Raw genomic sequence first — 16,590 nt, forward strand, 5'->3', positions numbered from 1 at the left:
TGTTCGTTATTCAAGATATATGTTAGATTTTTTTTTGATTTTACCCTTCATTGATTAAATTCCAAAGGTTATGTTCCAAGAATGAATTAAATGAATATTGATAGTTGGCATTTGATTTGAAATGGACAAAAATAAAAAAACATGATTAATTTAAGCCTTTTTTTTAAGATGTATGTCATATTTCAATAATTTATTTATTTTGGAATGGAGAGAGTATAAGATATAAGTATATAGGTTAAATATATTTTCTGTGCTAATGACAATTAAATTTTAACACAATTAAAGTAATTGAAAGATATAGGGCAGTTATTAAAATTGTATAAAATATATGATATTGTAGATTTGATTCTTGATTGAGAGTTCGTTTGAATTGCCTTATATGTTAGCTTATACAAGTTGTTTTCAACTTTTTAATTAAAATAATTATTCTAAACATGGAGGCCAAGAAATTATAAAACAGAGTAATGCTTATTTTCAAACGAAGACCATGATTTCTTGGTCTTCACTTTAGGCATGAGTGGCATGTATCTTGGACTCTGGTGTCAATTTAGGTGACGAACAAATTTGAATACCGCAATTCGAAGTTTTATGAAGTATGTATATATATATATATATATATATATATAACAACAACAACAATATTGTTGTTATATATATATATATATATATATATATATATATATATATATATATATATATATATATATATATATATATATAAAATTGATATGATAATCTAATAATGGTTTGCTCCTACAGGTCTCTAATTATTTGTGTGTATGTTTTTTACAGGCTTTTAATAAAAATAGTTAAAATAGAGTTTTTGATTATTTTATGCTTATTGATATCTTAATATATGCGTTTTGCCGTTTTCTACTGAATATTTTTTTTATGTGTCATATCATAAATTACAGTGTTATTAATCCTTAATTTTGAACTAAACTATATGTTAATATGGAACGAAGGCTCTATTCCTCCTTTTCAAATGACTTGATTTCTATATTAAAAACATACATTTTCTTTGTCTAATTTAAAAATTATCAAAAGAACTTTATCAATTCTTTCAATACTATTTTTATCATTAAATGGATACATAAAATATTAGTAGTCAAATTAAAATTTATAAAAATATAATTAATAAGACTAGTTTAATAAATTAAACTCCTAATAAATACTCTTTTTTAAGGAAAGTGTCAAGACAGTATGGATCAAATAAAATGAAACGGAGGAAGTAACTAACTACTCCCCCATGACAAGTTAAAAGTATATTGATGTTGTATACTTGTTTGGACAATTAATATAATTTTTTGTCTCAATTTATGTAATGGAGTTCAGATTTTAAGAGTCAAATAATTTAATATTAATTTTGAATTTGAGCATGAATTCTTTAAAAATTTTGAAATAAATTTTATATATTTAAAAGTTATGTAAAAGATATTATAAATTACGATAATTGATAATTTAATATATTTAAAAGTATATAAAAAAAATTACAATAAAATTTAAAAAATTGTTAAATCTAAAAATCCGAAAAATGTGGACATAAATTGAGACTTTGATACGGAAAGAGCATTTAACTTAAACCTAAATTGATAATTGAAGCTCCACTTTTTTGTTTGGTTATTTACTCCTTTATTTATTATTAGTTATGTTTTCCTACCATTTCTTTATAACGAAGGAAAGTATAGCCGGGAGCGGCCTCCCAAGTTCCTATAAGATGGGCTTTATTGTCTTTTTCTTTATTTTCACTTTCAAAATTCAATCAAATCAAAATAAAATTGATCATTCCGAGTATTCTCACTTTTAAAATCTAATAAAATCTTCATAAAATTAATTATTACGAATGTTATTTATTCCATTTTTTGTCGATGGCTGATGCTTTAGAATTGAACTAATTTGAAAATTCCAGTTCAAAAACAAAGTGGCCCTTAATACACGGAAAAGGACAAAGATTATTCTTTACACAAGAAGGCAATTATATAAAGGAATAATTGAAAGAGCACTAACCAAAATATAAAAAGAGAAAATAGTTAATAAATGGATTAAGATCAATTACCGTCCCATCAACTTTAGCTTACCTCTTAATATTAAAAGGAAGAGCACAACAAAAGTCTACAAATTAATAGTATTAAAATATAAAACAGTTGAACTTTTGTCGCTTAATGAAACCGTACGGAGTCAATGTCATTGGTTGCTTGTTCTAGTAGTATTAACTTGGTTGGGATTGGGCCCCATCGAAATAATTAGTGGGTCTTGAAAATTCTTTATTAAATGAGTGGATAATACATCAAAATCCTCGAACTTGATAATATAATTTATTTTAATATTTTAACTATATGAACGCCGTTTAAATTGCTCTCTTGACAATTTTAAAATAAATTAAATATTACATTAAGATTATAAAATTATTCTCATCTGTCACATCATCGTCATTTAAGCACCACATCATTGTCATATCAATATCACATCATTAATTTTATTTATTTTTATTTATTTATTAAGATATTTTAAATTAATTTATCCTAATTAATTAATTAAAAATATATATTTTTAAAATCAAAATATAAATATTAATTATATATTGACCTATAAAAAATGTCATGTGTATGATTTTATAAATTGTTTTTTTAAAAAAATGTTTTCACTCGTTTTAAGGAGAGTGCAGTCACTCTCTTTGCCATGTCACCTTTTAGGATGATATTTAATTTACTTGAAGTTGTTAAAGAGGCATTTAAATGTCCGTATAGTTAAAATATTAAAGTAAGTTATGCTGCCAATTTTGAAGGATTTTGATGTATTATCCCTTAAAAGAGTAATAAATAAGTGCAATGCTAATTAATAGTAAAATTTCACTAGTTAATATTAAAGTGAATTGTTTGAATATCATTCCTTAAAAAAATATTTAAAAATAAATTTTAAAAGTTAATTTTTACTATAATTTTAAAAAAAAATTCAAATTATTCTACTTGAAAATATAAAATAATTAAACAACTAAGTTATATATATATATATATATATAATCCTAACAATTACTTAACATGGACAGAGAGAGTAGTATGTGGCGGAAAAAAGAAGGGAGCATAAGCAAGCATAATTGTGAACCTAAGAGCAAGTTCGTAGGATGCATTAAAAAAATGCAGGCATTAGTTTTATTTATTGGATAATGAATAAACATTTTTAAAATTTTTTAATTATTTTATTTTCTTTATCTTGTATTTAAATTAAGTTGATACACATGATTTTTTTTTAAAAAAAAAAGAAGAAGAAATTTCCTTGGATTTAAACTTCTTTTAATTTTTTTTTATCTTCATTCATTGTCTTTTCTCTTTTATTTTTCTATTGATTTTATTTATTCCTTTATTTTCTTCGTCTTTTTTTTATTTTATTTCAAATTTAATTTCATATGCCTTGTATTTAAAATAAGTTAATTTCGAATGAATATCAAAATAAATGAAAGAAATCAAATAAAATATTAAAAAAAAAATAAAGGACACTTTTTAATTATACTTTTTTTTAAAATCCACACAAGTTTTTAAAAATAATTAAAAGTGAAAAGATGATAAATTAATGAAAAAAAAGTTTAAAGAGAGGAAGAAATTAAAATAAATATTTTACATAGAAAGAAATGAAAATAATTAAATATATATAAGTTTTTAATATCAGTAATTATGTGTACTAACTAATTATAAAGCTACCAATTAAAAAAAGACATGTGTCCAATTTTTCACTTATCACTTGCATCTCTCTATGTCACGTCAGTTTTTAGGGTGTATTTATATCTTTTTAAATTAGTTTAACGGTGTAATAGGACGTTAGTTAAGTTAAGGTGTGCCGCCGGAATTTCGGTCATAGTTCAGGGGTACTTATGCATTATTCCTTATTTATTACTAATACTTTATTTTGAAATATAATTTTTCAATATATGTATAGTTAATACAAGTAATAGCTATATATTTTATTTGGTATTATATTATGTATAACTAATTAGCAAATCATGGTATATGACAAATCATGATATCAGTGAATGCAAGAATTTTTAATGCATGCATTAGCATGGTTAAAAATACAATTACCCTTCAAAAAAATTCACTATATTTGTAGAGTATATTTTTGTTAACATGTATGTTACATTTATAGATCAAACAAAACAATGCATAAGAAATAATTTTAGCATAACTAATATCAGCATTACTAATACATCATGTTCAATATTATTTTTATACACGCTATCAAAAAAATATTTTTAATAAAAAGTCTATTTTTGGATGCACCAAAAAATTGAAACCTTAAAATCGAACATCGAATTAAGTTTTTGGAAAAAATTATCGTATCTGAACCGAAGAATCGTAGAGCCAAAATCTAAAAGAACCGCATTAATTAGATTGATTTATAAATTTTTTGGTATGTTCTACCCTTACCACACCCGTAATGGATTCATTCAAATTAAAGTCGTTAGAAATGCAATAGGACTGATTCATTCAATGAATTATAGCATTTTTGGTCTCTCAATATTTTATAAATTCAAATATTAGTAATAGTACTAATTAATTAGAAATTATTTTTAAAAGCACGCAAAATAATTTAGATAAATGGAGTAACTCTCTATAACGATTTACTCCTATCTTTCTTTATAACGATGGAAAGTAAAGCAGGGAGGGGACTGCCAAGTTCCTATAAGAGTAAGTATTACTCCTATCTTTTTTTATTCTCACTTTTGGAATCCAATCAAACCGATTACTACGAAAGGTACGATTTATTCGATTTCTTGTCAATGACAGATATTTGCTTTAGAATTTTTTTTTTTAAAAAAATCACTTCAAAATTAAATTGACCCCCTTACAACACAGAAAGGGGCAAAGAGTATTCTTAACAACAAGGCAATTATATGAGGAGTCGTTTGCTAGCTAGTTAGAGTTATGCAATTATTAATTATACATTATTTAGTTATGCAGAGATTAGGTGATTACTTAGGCAGAGTTTAGTTATGTATTAGTTATGTAGGTATTAATTATGCATGATTTAGTTATGTAGAGATTACAATACATTAGTGAGCTAGTTCTTATTTCTTAATTACAAAAATATTTAGTAAGCTAATATTTATTATATCCTTGATATAAACAACTATCTAATAACACATTAAAACTAAATAAATACCAATAGCTAAAAAAATAAAATAAATGACAAATAACTAGCAATTAAAAGTAATTTATATTGAATAGGATTAAGCAATTAAGTAGTTTAAATCAAAGTAAATAGCAAATAACTAAACATAAATTAATACATCTATTCACAAAATAATTATGTAACGACCTGAACCATCGTTAATTGGGAAAAAAATCGTAGAAACAATGTGTCAACTAGGCTCCACCATCCCACTAGAGCGGAAGGTTGTGGGACAAAACTTAATTCATGAAATTCTTATATCCCCTATTTTTCCTAAGTGCAAGTGAGAGGCGGGAGTTATCCCAAAAATTCTCAGAAGGCTGCTCTAGACTTGGGAAGGAGAGAGAAGGGAATTTCAGCACAGAAAAGGTTCCAACCAGCAGAATTCAGGCCTACCTTGTCGGTCCGATATCTGGAATTTAGGATTTGAGTCACGATATCTCTCCATAGCTTCTTGGTGCCCAGGTAGGTTAGGTTTTCTTATTTGAATAATTGAATTTGTACCCATTGCTTAGTGTAAAGGAAATTAGCGGGAGGTTTCATGATTAGGCTCTCGATACGGGCTATGGGCAAAAAAATGAGTATCTTTAGTGATTATATTTGATGTGACCTGGATAAAAAGGAACGGTATAATGAATTAACGATAAGTAGTATTTACTCTTCTTGTATTTGTTAAATGTGCTCGTAAATGCCTCAATCGAATGTATATAGGTAGTGAGAGGACAAAGCATGAAGTGAACCATATGGGTTGACAATTTGATATAATGTTGTGCAAGGAACCAATGTATATGTATATGTATTGCTCATGTCTACTTATTGTACCTGTGATTGTATATTGGTTGTGTTTGATAGGACCGGGTGTCACATTCTGACACATTCTTGGATTGGGTATCATATTTTGACACACTACTGAATTGAATATCATGTTCCGACATATAATTGGATTAGATGTCATATTTTGGTACGCCATTAGTTTGAGTTTGGGCCCCATGAAAGGGCCAAGTGTGTGTGTGTGGATAGTCCCATGAGAGGACCAATGAATATCTGTCATTCTTCAAAATAGTGAGATTAATTGTTTAAGGACTGAAGGGTAAGACTTTTATAAATGACCCCACCGATTCGTCGATTGATACTAGTTGAGGGATAGGAGTAATTATAGGCTTATTTGATGGTATGACTCTATATTCGTTGGGTGGCTTGATAGTAGTGTCCATGGTATTCTATGGAATGTAGGCCCATAACCCACAAGTTGGGTGGCTAGGTTGGGGTTCAGTTTCTAGAGTATCAACCAGGGATTAGTAGTGACTGAGTTAGATAGTGAGAGTTAGAACTGGCTCAGAGTTGTGATTGTTGGATGATCGGATTATGTCTAATGAGGAAGTAGCCGGTCTAGAATGACTGGTAGGGTCCTGTTTACTAACGGGAACAAATTAAAGGTCGGTTGTTTCCATATGGTCTTGTGAAGTGTGTAAGGCTAGTACGGTAGACTTAGTGGTGATATAGTTTTGTAAGACTTCCTAGGTTATGACATACGTGTCTAGAATTCATACATTAGGGTTTGCAACGGACCAATAGCTAATAGGGAAGTGTATTACCAACAAGGATTGTGGGAGGAGGTGTTGTGAGTTAATGGTGATCAGTGGTGTAACTCCTTATTGCTTATGTTTCTTCTTGTTATTTCCTATATATTATGCAGTGGACATTGGGTTGACCAATGATGTCTACCAGTACGTGTTGTTTTGTACTGATACTACTCTTGCTATGCCACTTGGCATAGTCTGATTGCAGGTTCAGTGGTGTTTCTTAAATGAAGATGAAGACGATTCTCCGGCAGCTTCTATCCTCCCTTCACTATGGTTGTAGTTGTGTCATTTACTTTATTTATGCCCTACTTTTGTAGAGCTCTTGTACCTATTTTAGACTAGTATCCTTGGGCGTGTTAGATGATTCTCATAATAAGACTTGAATTTATAAAATTATTTAAAGTATTTTTATAACTCTTTTGGCTTACGATTGTTTTCTGTTAGACTTCCGCATGCCTTTTAGTTTTAAGGGGTTCAGGGTTCCCTTACTTATGTTTTAGGGTTGGTGCCCAAACAGTCCAATAGATTGGGTTGTGACAAACTTATATCAGAACCCAGGTTAATAGTCACCCAGTACCACTACTAAAAAAATATGAAAAAATGACGCAAAAGAGCGACGGACTGCGTCTCTTTCTTGGTCAAACTTGACAGAAAAGTGATGCAGTCACTTCCATCGCTTTTTATTCGACGCTTTTCTAAAAGTGACGGACAGCATCAAAAAAAGTGATGAATTGCATCGCCCCTAATATTTTTTTAATTAATTAAATATAAATAAAAAAACGACGGAGGCCTTCATTTTATTTTATTTTAAAATAATTATTTTAAATAAACACTGATTGTGTTGTTTTATTTATAAATTTTTAATATTTTTTTTAGAAAAAGCGACGGATTAATGGTCTCCGTTCGTCTCTTTTGTTCTTGGATTCTTAAAAATTTTCAGAAAAGCGACGGACATAGGGTCACTATCCATCGATTTTCTAGAAAAAAAATTTGAAAATTTTGCAAAAAAGTGACGGACTAAAGGATCTTGTCCTTCGCTTTTATGCAACATTACTAGGCCTAACATCTCGCCCATATCTGCAAAGCCTTCAGAGAATCGAGAATAACCATCGCACATGTCATGCACACTGCGTAACTGACGGATGTGCCTCGCACGTGCCTTCTGCATGTGCCGCACGCATGCCTTGTTCATGTGCCTCGCGCATGCCTTAGCTTGATTTTTTGCCTCATAGCTTTGTGCTCATGCCATGCCAACACCATGCCATCCCTTTACCGTGCCCATCTACCTTGGCCCCTAGCCAGCCCACGCCAATGCCTATGTCTGCCAGTGCCAACCCACTATCTGCACGCATGCCCGCTTGGTGCGATGCGCCTGTCCGTGCCATTGACATTCGTTAATCTGCTTTGCCAACACCCAAGCATCTTGACATAGATGCACACCATGCCATAGGCATGCAACTCCACATATTGCTTGCCACACCCACATAGGCCCATGTCAAGGGCCAATGTACAAGCCTTTGACACTACCCTGTCCTGCATGCATCTAAGTCTGAACTTAGGGTCTAACAAACCACCCCTACCAGTTGAACTCGACGTCCTCGTCGAGGGTGTTTTCAGGCAGTCCTCCAATTATTTGTCGAACTGCCAAAGTGACTTAGTCTTTTCCCAAGTAGCCTCAACTTCTTGTTTACCCTTTCACTGAATCAAAAATTTTGTCCGCCTATTCTTCTTGACACCAAGTACCCGGTGATCCAATATCTTTTCAATTTCAGCACCAAACTGTGTGCGCACCACAGCCAGCGCTCTCTTTGACTGGTTCCTCTCCAGATCATCAGTATCTTCATAATACGGCTTTAGAAAACTTACATGGAAGGTTGGGTGTAACTTCAACCTTTCAAGCAGTTTCAACCTATAAGCAACTTCACTAACCTTCTGGACCACTTCAAAAGGTCCATCATATTTTGGGATTAAGCCGCGGTGCCCAAACTTACTTGTAATCTGCTTCCAGATTTGGGGAGTAAGCTTGAGCAGCACCCTATCACCAATATTAAATTCTTCTATGCTGGTCTGCGTACTTTTTCATCCATTTTTGGGCCTTGTGCAAGCTATCTTGCGCTTCAGCAAGAACTTCTTGTTTGTCCCTGACATAACGGTAGGCAACAGGGCATTTCCCTTGAGTCTTCTGCTTAGCGGCATCAAGTGGAATCATAGGTTGTCTACCTAGGACTAACTCAAATAGGTTCATCTCTATTGCCGATGACTTATGCAAATTAGAATAAAATTTTGCACTATCCAATAAGTCCACCTAGTTCCGCTGACTTGCTGTCACGAAGTGCCTCAAATATTCTTCCAACAAGTGATTAATTCTTTTGGTTTACCCATTAGTTTGAGGATGGTTCGCCGTAGAGAATTTTAAATCGGTTCCCATCATGTTGAACAAAGCAATTCAGAACCAACCCGTGAACTGAGTATCCCTATCACTGATGATATCACCTGGTACACCAAAGAACTTAACCACACTTTTGTAAAACAACTCTGCAGCAACGTCCGACGAACACATAATTGGGGCAGCAATAAAAATAGCATACTTTGAGAACCTGTCCACCACAACCATGACTTATGCCATACCATTTACCTTTGAAAACCCACCAATAAAGTCCTTTAAAACAGACATCCAAGGCCTTTCAAGAATAGGAAGAGGTTGCAGCAAACCTGCTTCCTTCTTGCGCTCAGTCTTATCTAGTTGACAAACCAGACAAGTTTTCATATAAGCTTCAACATCGTCTTCCATCTTTGGCCAGAAATACACCCTAGATAGTAATGCAAACATCTGTTCAACACATGAATGCCTAGTCCAAGTAGTGTCATGCGCCTCTTTCATTAGTTTTCTACGCAGTCGACCACCTTGAGGTACCACGATTCTCCCTCATTTGAAATAGAGCAAATCATCCTCGATCCAATACCTCCGCACTATCCTTTTTTTAACTTAACTCATTAACTTAGTGTATAATGAATCATTTGTAGCACACAGTCTAATCTTATCAATAAAATTAGACTCTAATCAAGAAATTGAATGTATAGCAGCGAATACCTCTTTATACTCAAAGCATCAGCAACCTGGTTGTGTTTTCCCGGCTTATGCTCCCACATAAAGTCATATTTAGCCAAGAATACTTGCCAATGTGCCTGTTTGGGACTCAATTTGTGCGGCATTTTGAAGTACGTATTAGAAACATTGTCCATCCGCACCACAAACTTTGTTCCTAGCAAATACACACGCCAAGTCTGCAATCAATGCACACAATAACCATTTTCTTTTCATGAGTAGAGTATCGTTGTTCTGCTTCATTCAACTTTCTTCTTTCAAAGTCTATGGGGTGGCCTTCTTGTACCAACACACCACCCACAGCCTTGTCTGAAGCATCAATATGTACTTTGAATGGTAATTCAAAATCAGGCAGCCTTAGTATGGGTTCTGAAGCAATGGCCTCCTTCAACAAGTTGAATGCATCATCACATTTTTTATTCCATGCCCACACCACATCCTTCTTCGACAAATCAATCAAAGAGACAACCATCTTTGAATACCCTGTGATGAACTTGCGATAATAGTTTGCCAACCCAAGGAATAACCTCAAGTCCTTCACACTCTGTGGCGCCTACCAATCAATAATAGCCTGCACCTTCTTTGGGTCCATCCGCACTTGGTTTTGGCTGACAAGTGCCCAAGAAACTTGATTTCTTGCTGAGCAAACTCGCATTTCTCCTTCTTCACATAAAGCTGGTACTCCCGCAATTGAGACAATACCATTTTCAAATGGCTTACATGTTCTTCTAATGAGCAGCTATAAATAACAATGCCATCTATATATACCACAACAAAATCATCTAGGTACTCAAATAACACATTGTTCATCAAATTACAGAAAATAGTCGAGGCGTTGGTCAGCCCAAATGACATTACAAGAAATTCATATGAGCCATATCTCATGACACACGTTGTCTTTGACTCATCGCCCTCTGCTATTCTTACTTGACAATAACCAGAACTAAGGTCTAGCTTAGTGAACCAGTTTTCCTTGCACAACCTGTCCATGAGGTCCTGTACCAACGGAATGGGATATTTGTTCTTCACAGTCACTTTGTTTAGCGCCCGATAGTCTATAAACATTCTCATCGTTCCATCCTATTTCTTTTGAAATAAAATAGGTGCACTATACGGAGCCTTAGAGGGCTGAATCAGACCTGCATCTAGCAATTCATTCAATTGCTTTCACAATTTAGCCAACTCCTTATGAGTCATACAATAAGGAGCTTGTGTAGGGGCAACATAACCCGGCAGCAACTCAATCTTATGGTCAATATCCCTCATTGATGGCAACATTTTAGGGAGTTTAGGTGGCATAACATCTTTAAACTCCCCCAAAATGTATTCCACGTAATCAGGCACTTGTGCATTAACATTAGGTTTCATCTCAACCAAAGCAACAAGGAAAGTTTGTTCACCTTTTTTCAAGCCTTTCTCAACAGAAATAGCAGAAATAATGGGACTCTTGTACTTACTCAATTTTTTTGCATCACCATACGGATGAACAGCCTTTATGAAGCCAGCCATCTTCTCTTGCATCACCATTACTCCATCCTAGTGGGACATCGGAATGAAGCAGTTCTTTCTCAAGAAGTCGATTCCAAGTATCATATCGAAATCCCCTAATGGAATCACCATCAAACTGTGTTTTCCAGCCCAAGGTCCAGCATGTACCCTCACATCATATGCCATACCTTCTATCAGTTGGGCTACCTGGTTCATAATTTTCATATAATTCAGACTTTTTTTCAATCTAAGTCCAAATTTACAACAAGTTTGACATCAATAAAAGTGTGAATAGCTCCAGTATCCACCATTGCCACTAATGATTTGTCATCAATTTTCATCTCAATATGCAACAATGAAGAATGAGGATTCATAGATGATTTCCCCACCGTGTTAACTAATGAAATATGATTTTTCAAGAGTAAACCAAGTGGATTTGCCAAAGTAGCAACTACATCACCTTCCTCATTCGCATCTACACTCCCCGCAAGCATAGCATTCACCCTTTCATGATTTGGACAATTTTTGGCCAAATGAGGTCCTCCACAAGTCCAGCAACCTTTATCATTTGCTGAATTTTTCTTGTTCCTTAAATTTCCAGCGTCCGCAAAAACCTTTCCTTTGTCAACACCTTCTTTTCACCCTTCTTTCTTCCGCCCCCCTCTTTTTCAGTCTTTTTCTTAGACTTAGAAGAAGTAGAAATTTCATATGGAACACGTATTGAGCAAAAATCTACCAATGAATTAGCCACTGCAATTGCACTTGGGAGATCTTTCACGTTCTATCTTCTAAGTTTGTTTTGGTCCCACACTTGCATCCCATAAATGAAGTTGTGCAACTTATATTCATCCGATAAAATTTTGGATGTCCAACATCAAAGAAGTAAATTCCTTGATATAATCATGAACAAATCATGTTTGCCTCAATCTTTTCAAGCGAACCCTAACAATCCAAGATGCATTACTATGAAGGACCTGGTCACGCATTTCCTTCTTCAATTTGACCCAAGTATTGATCCTTGGACTTCCAGCACTTATGTTATCCGCATCCCTGGTTCTCCACCACAGTTTTGCATCACCAGTTAAATACATAGTGGTGATACTTAACTTGTCATCTTCAGAAATACGGGCAGTTGTGAAGTATTATTCCATATCCCACAGAAAATTTTTGAATTCCTTCGTAGATCTTAAACAAGTAAAGGCTTTAGGTTCAGGAATATTTACCTTAGAACGTTCTGCCTCATGGCCCGTGTTAGAACCAGCAGCCATTGCTCTCTGCAGTACAACCACTTCCAAGTTTAGATTTTCATTTGCCTTCTTCAGATCCTCGATCTGAACCAAGGTTTCTTCACTGAATTCATCATATTCCGTTATTCTTATTTTCATGATCTCATAAAACCGACCGAGTTTCGTGGTCAAGCCATGAATGGGACTAATTATAGACGTCGCATCATCAACATTTTTAGCAATTTCCACCAGTGCCTCTAGTGCATCTACTCTGTTTTTCGTGCTACTCCCGCTAGCCATTCTGCCACGAACATAACCGGGCTCTGATACCAATTGAAACAGGGGTGATTTTTTCTCTTCACCACTGCTCGATAGTCAGCATCGCAGCCAACTTCAGCCTTCTCCCACACACACTTACATTTGACACCTAGATTTGATTACGAGTCAATCACAATGAAAGGAACACACAACGTTTACATGAAATGCCCAACCTTTTTTATTATCTCTCAGATATACAAAAGGACTCACGAATTTGGAGGCTTACCAAAAAATCTCTCTCTCAGCCTTAGCAAAATTCTGGCTACATATAAATCCTGCCAGGACAGTTACAAACAGTTAAAAAAGGAGGGACGTGCATGGCATGTGCCAGTAGTTACATTGGGGATCATGGTCTACATACTAGGCCTAACATTTCGCCCATGTAGGCAAAGTCTTCAGAGAATCAAGCATAACCATCGCACATATCGCGCACACTGCATAACCAATGCATGTGCCTCGTACGTGCCTTCTGCATGTGTCGTGTTCATGCCTCGTTCATGTGCCTCACGCGTGCCTTAGCTTGATTTTCCCCCTCAGAGCTTTGTGCCCATGCCATGACAAAACCATGTCATTCCTTTACCATGCCCAACTTCCTTGGCCCTCAGCCAGTCCACGCCAATGCCCATGTCTGCCGGTACCAACCCACTACCTGCACGCATGTTCGTCTGGTGACATGCGCTTGTCCGTGCCACTGACATTCATCAAGCTGCTTTGCCAACTCCCAGCCACCTTGACTTAGCTGTACACTATGTCATAGGTTGCTGCCCACCTACAATCAAAATTCAATTCACTCATAGCATTTCATCCCATTCCAACACAACTAACAACAAACAAAATAGGCAAAATATATAATAACAAACATAATTAAACACTTAAAATGAATAAAGTCATAATTTAGAATGATTTAAAGTCTTTCAAAATTAACATAAATATTTAAAATATTCATAAACTAACATATGAAACTTAATTAAGACTATTTGCTATGTATTTAGCACTATCGTCGGAGTCATTCGGAGTGGACCCTCTTAAATAATGAGGAGGATTTTGACGGGTGAGGTTGAGCACTTGTTCTTTGATTTTCTGAACTTGTTGATTCATAATTTTTTTCTCCTCAATCCTATCTGAACTCCGTCAATGGCCTCAGCTTGACGTGACAATCCAATACCTTCTAAACCTGATTGGAGTCGTCGTACGCTATTCCTAGAGCCCATTCCATATATTTGGCCCTTGTGCCTCACTCCAACCGTTTTTTTGTCTAAATTTAAGTGGATTGTTCAGGCGTTAGTTAGACCGAATCTCCTAACTCACATATTTGTTGTTCATAAACTTGCTGCATATTAGAAAATAAAAGTTATAATCAATATATATATATAAAATAAAAGTTAGTAACAAAATATAGTATACATTATATGTTAAATAACTTACATAGGCTTGTTTGGCCCTTTCCTCCACCCACTCATCCCGATCGGACGCATTAGTCTTTTTCTTCACATGAGTCTTTTTAAATACTTCATCACGATAGGGAGTGCACCCCAATTCATTTTTATATAAATAAAAATACAATTAATGAAATAATATTTTGTCAAATAATTTATTTTAAAAAATGAATTTAAACTTAAAATTTAGAAATCTTACCATCTCCCTCTGAATCATACCAACACTCTTTGCACCTCCTGTGTGCAACGAGCCACCCTTTAGGCTGGCTCTAGCTTTTTTTCCTTGATCGGACAAAGCCTTAAATTCTTCGATATCCCAATACCGATATAATTCTTCAAATATATGAGGCAGCATCCAACTCGAAGGTGCCCGATCATCCCTAGCTTTCTCTAGCCAGCTAGACAGTCTAGCGCTCACTTTTCTTTCAAAAGTGGTCGCAATAACCATATTGTACCTTGAATCTCAGGTACATAAAGTCTAAAAAATGAATAGCATTAAACAATTAGCTAAGTAAAGTATAGTAAATATATTAAACTTAACTTAAAAAAATAGATTTAAACATATATATATCTTGAATTCATTAAACATCACCTGGCGGATACTGTTTGAAATTTCTCACCAAGAGTGATAGAGCTTAGTATATAGTCTCCTAACACTCTCCTGAAGAGCCCTAGCAGCCTCCTTTGAAGGATGCTACCTGCAAGACACATAATAAATATGTAATTAGTTCATGAATAATTTATTAATGTAGCAAAAATAAATAAATAAAATATTAAACTTACGAGGATCCATCAGGCTCAATCATGATTTTTCCAAGTCTGTCGCTCTACCCAGGAGCTAACCCAGGCATATCATATTCTGCCTCTGGTCTAGCAGCAGAAGAAGGTGAAGCTGATATTGTAGAAGTGTCAGTTTCAACACAGAATCTCTAAGTCTAAAAATAGATATGTGAGGAGACTGAGATCCGGGAGATGGAACTGTGAGAGATGGAGTATACGAAGATGCTACTCTCTAGGATCGAGCAATAACCTATATGGGTAGCTGGTAGGTCTGATCATATAAAGTATATCTGACCTGTTAAAAAGAAAAAGCGTTGCGTGGTCGGCGAAACTGACTATGGTAAACTAAAAGATCCATAGTCTCAAAAGGCATCACATGAATATGTGTAGGACTATCTCGGCGGTGTTTCATATCTAGAGTTGAATAAATATGTCCTGAGATATCCTATGATCAACAGATCTCCTAGACTTTTTTTTACTCCTACCAGAATGGCCAACTCCAAGATAATCCCGAGGTCTATCACCATCACCAGATGACATCTGTATGTAAAGTAACAATACAATATATAAAAAACATAAATTAAATAAATTTAGGGGTAGCGAAATAAATAACTTACATACTAGTTATAATCTACCACTCTATTCCTCCTCGCTTGTTTATTTTCATCATCCTTCCATTCTTCCTCCTCATTTGTTTCACATTTATTGTCATCCCATTCCTCCTCCTCAAATGATTCATATTCCTCGTTTACTTCTTCCTCAACATTTTGCATTATAAGTTCATCATCAGAAACCTCTTCTAGTATGTGTTGAGGATATTCTAGTGTGGTTTCCAACTTAACATCAACTTGTTATTGTAATAAGTGCGACATTATTTTGGTACGCCACATCTAATACATTCTCAATTTCAATTTTTTCCCACAGACATTGTCTTAATAACAACCTACTAATCAGCCTTATTTCTACGTAATGAATATGGAACGTAATAGACTTGCTTAGCATTTTGGGCAATGATAAAAGGATCATAACTTCGTATTGTCTTGTGTGCTTAACGTCAATTATATTATGATGTTGTTCCACCCTTGTACCTCTATGTGATGGGTCAAACCACTTACACCAAAATAATACTATTTTTTTAGGCCAACCTGAATATCTTACTTCAATAATATCTTGAATGACACCATTATATTCAACAGTTTGGCCATTACCGTCGACATCACCTTAAACACACACACCACTATTATTGGTTTTCTTGTGCATAGAAACTTCTTCAGTTTGAAACTTAAAACTATTCACACAATATTTATTCATTTTATGAATTTGAGATTCAGGCCCGAGTGCGATCTCTCTCACTAATGGCGAATGTGCCACATTTGAGTATCCATCATAAAACTACAAATTGATCTCAAAATAATATAATTTACTATAAAATGAATACATTATACCTATTGATTCAATATAAGCTTTCACACTTACATAATCCTTTAGCT

Source organism: Solanum dulcamara, chromosome 4 (assembly GCF_947179165.1).
Source record: "Solanum dulcamara chromosome 4, daSolDulc1.2, whole genome shotgun sequence".
Classification (NCBI taxonomy): Eukaryota; Viridiplantae; Streptophyta; class Magnoliopsida; order Solanales; family Solanaceae; genus Solanum; species Solanum dulcamara.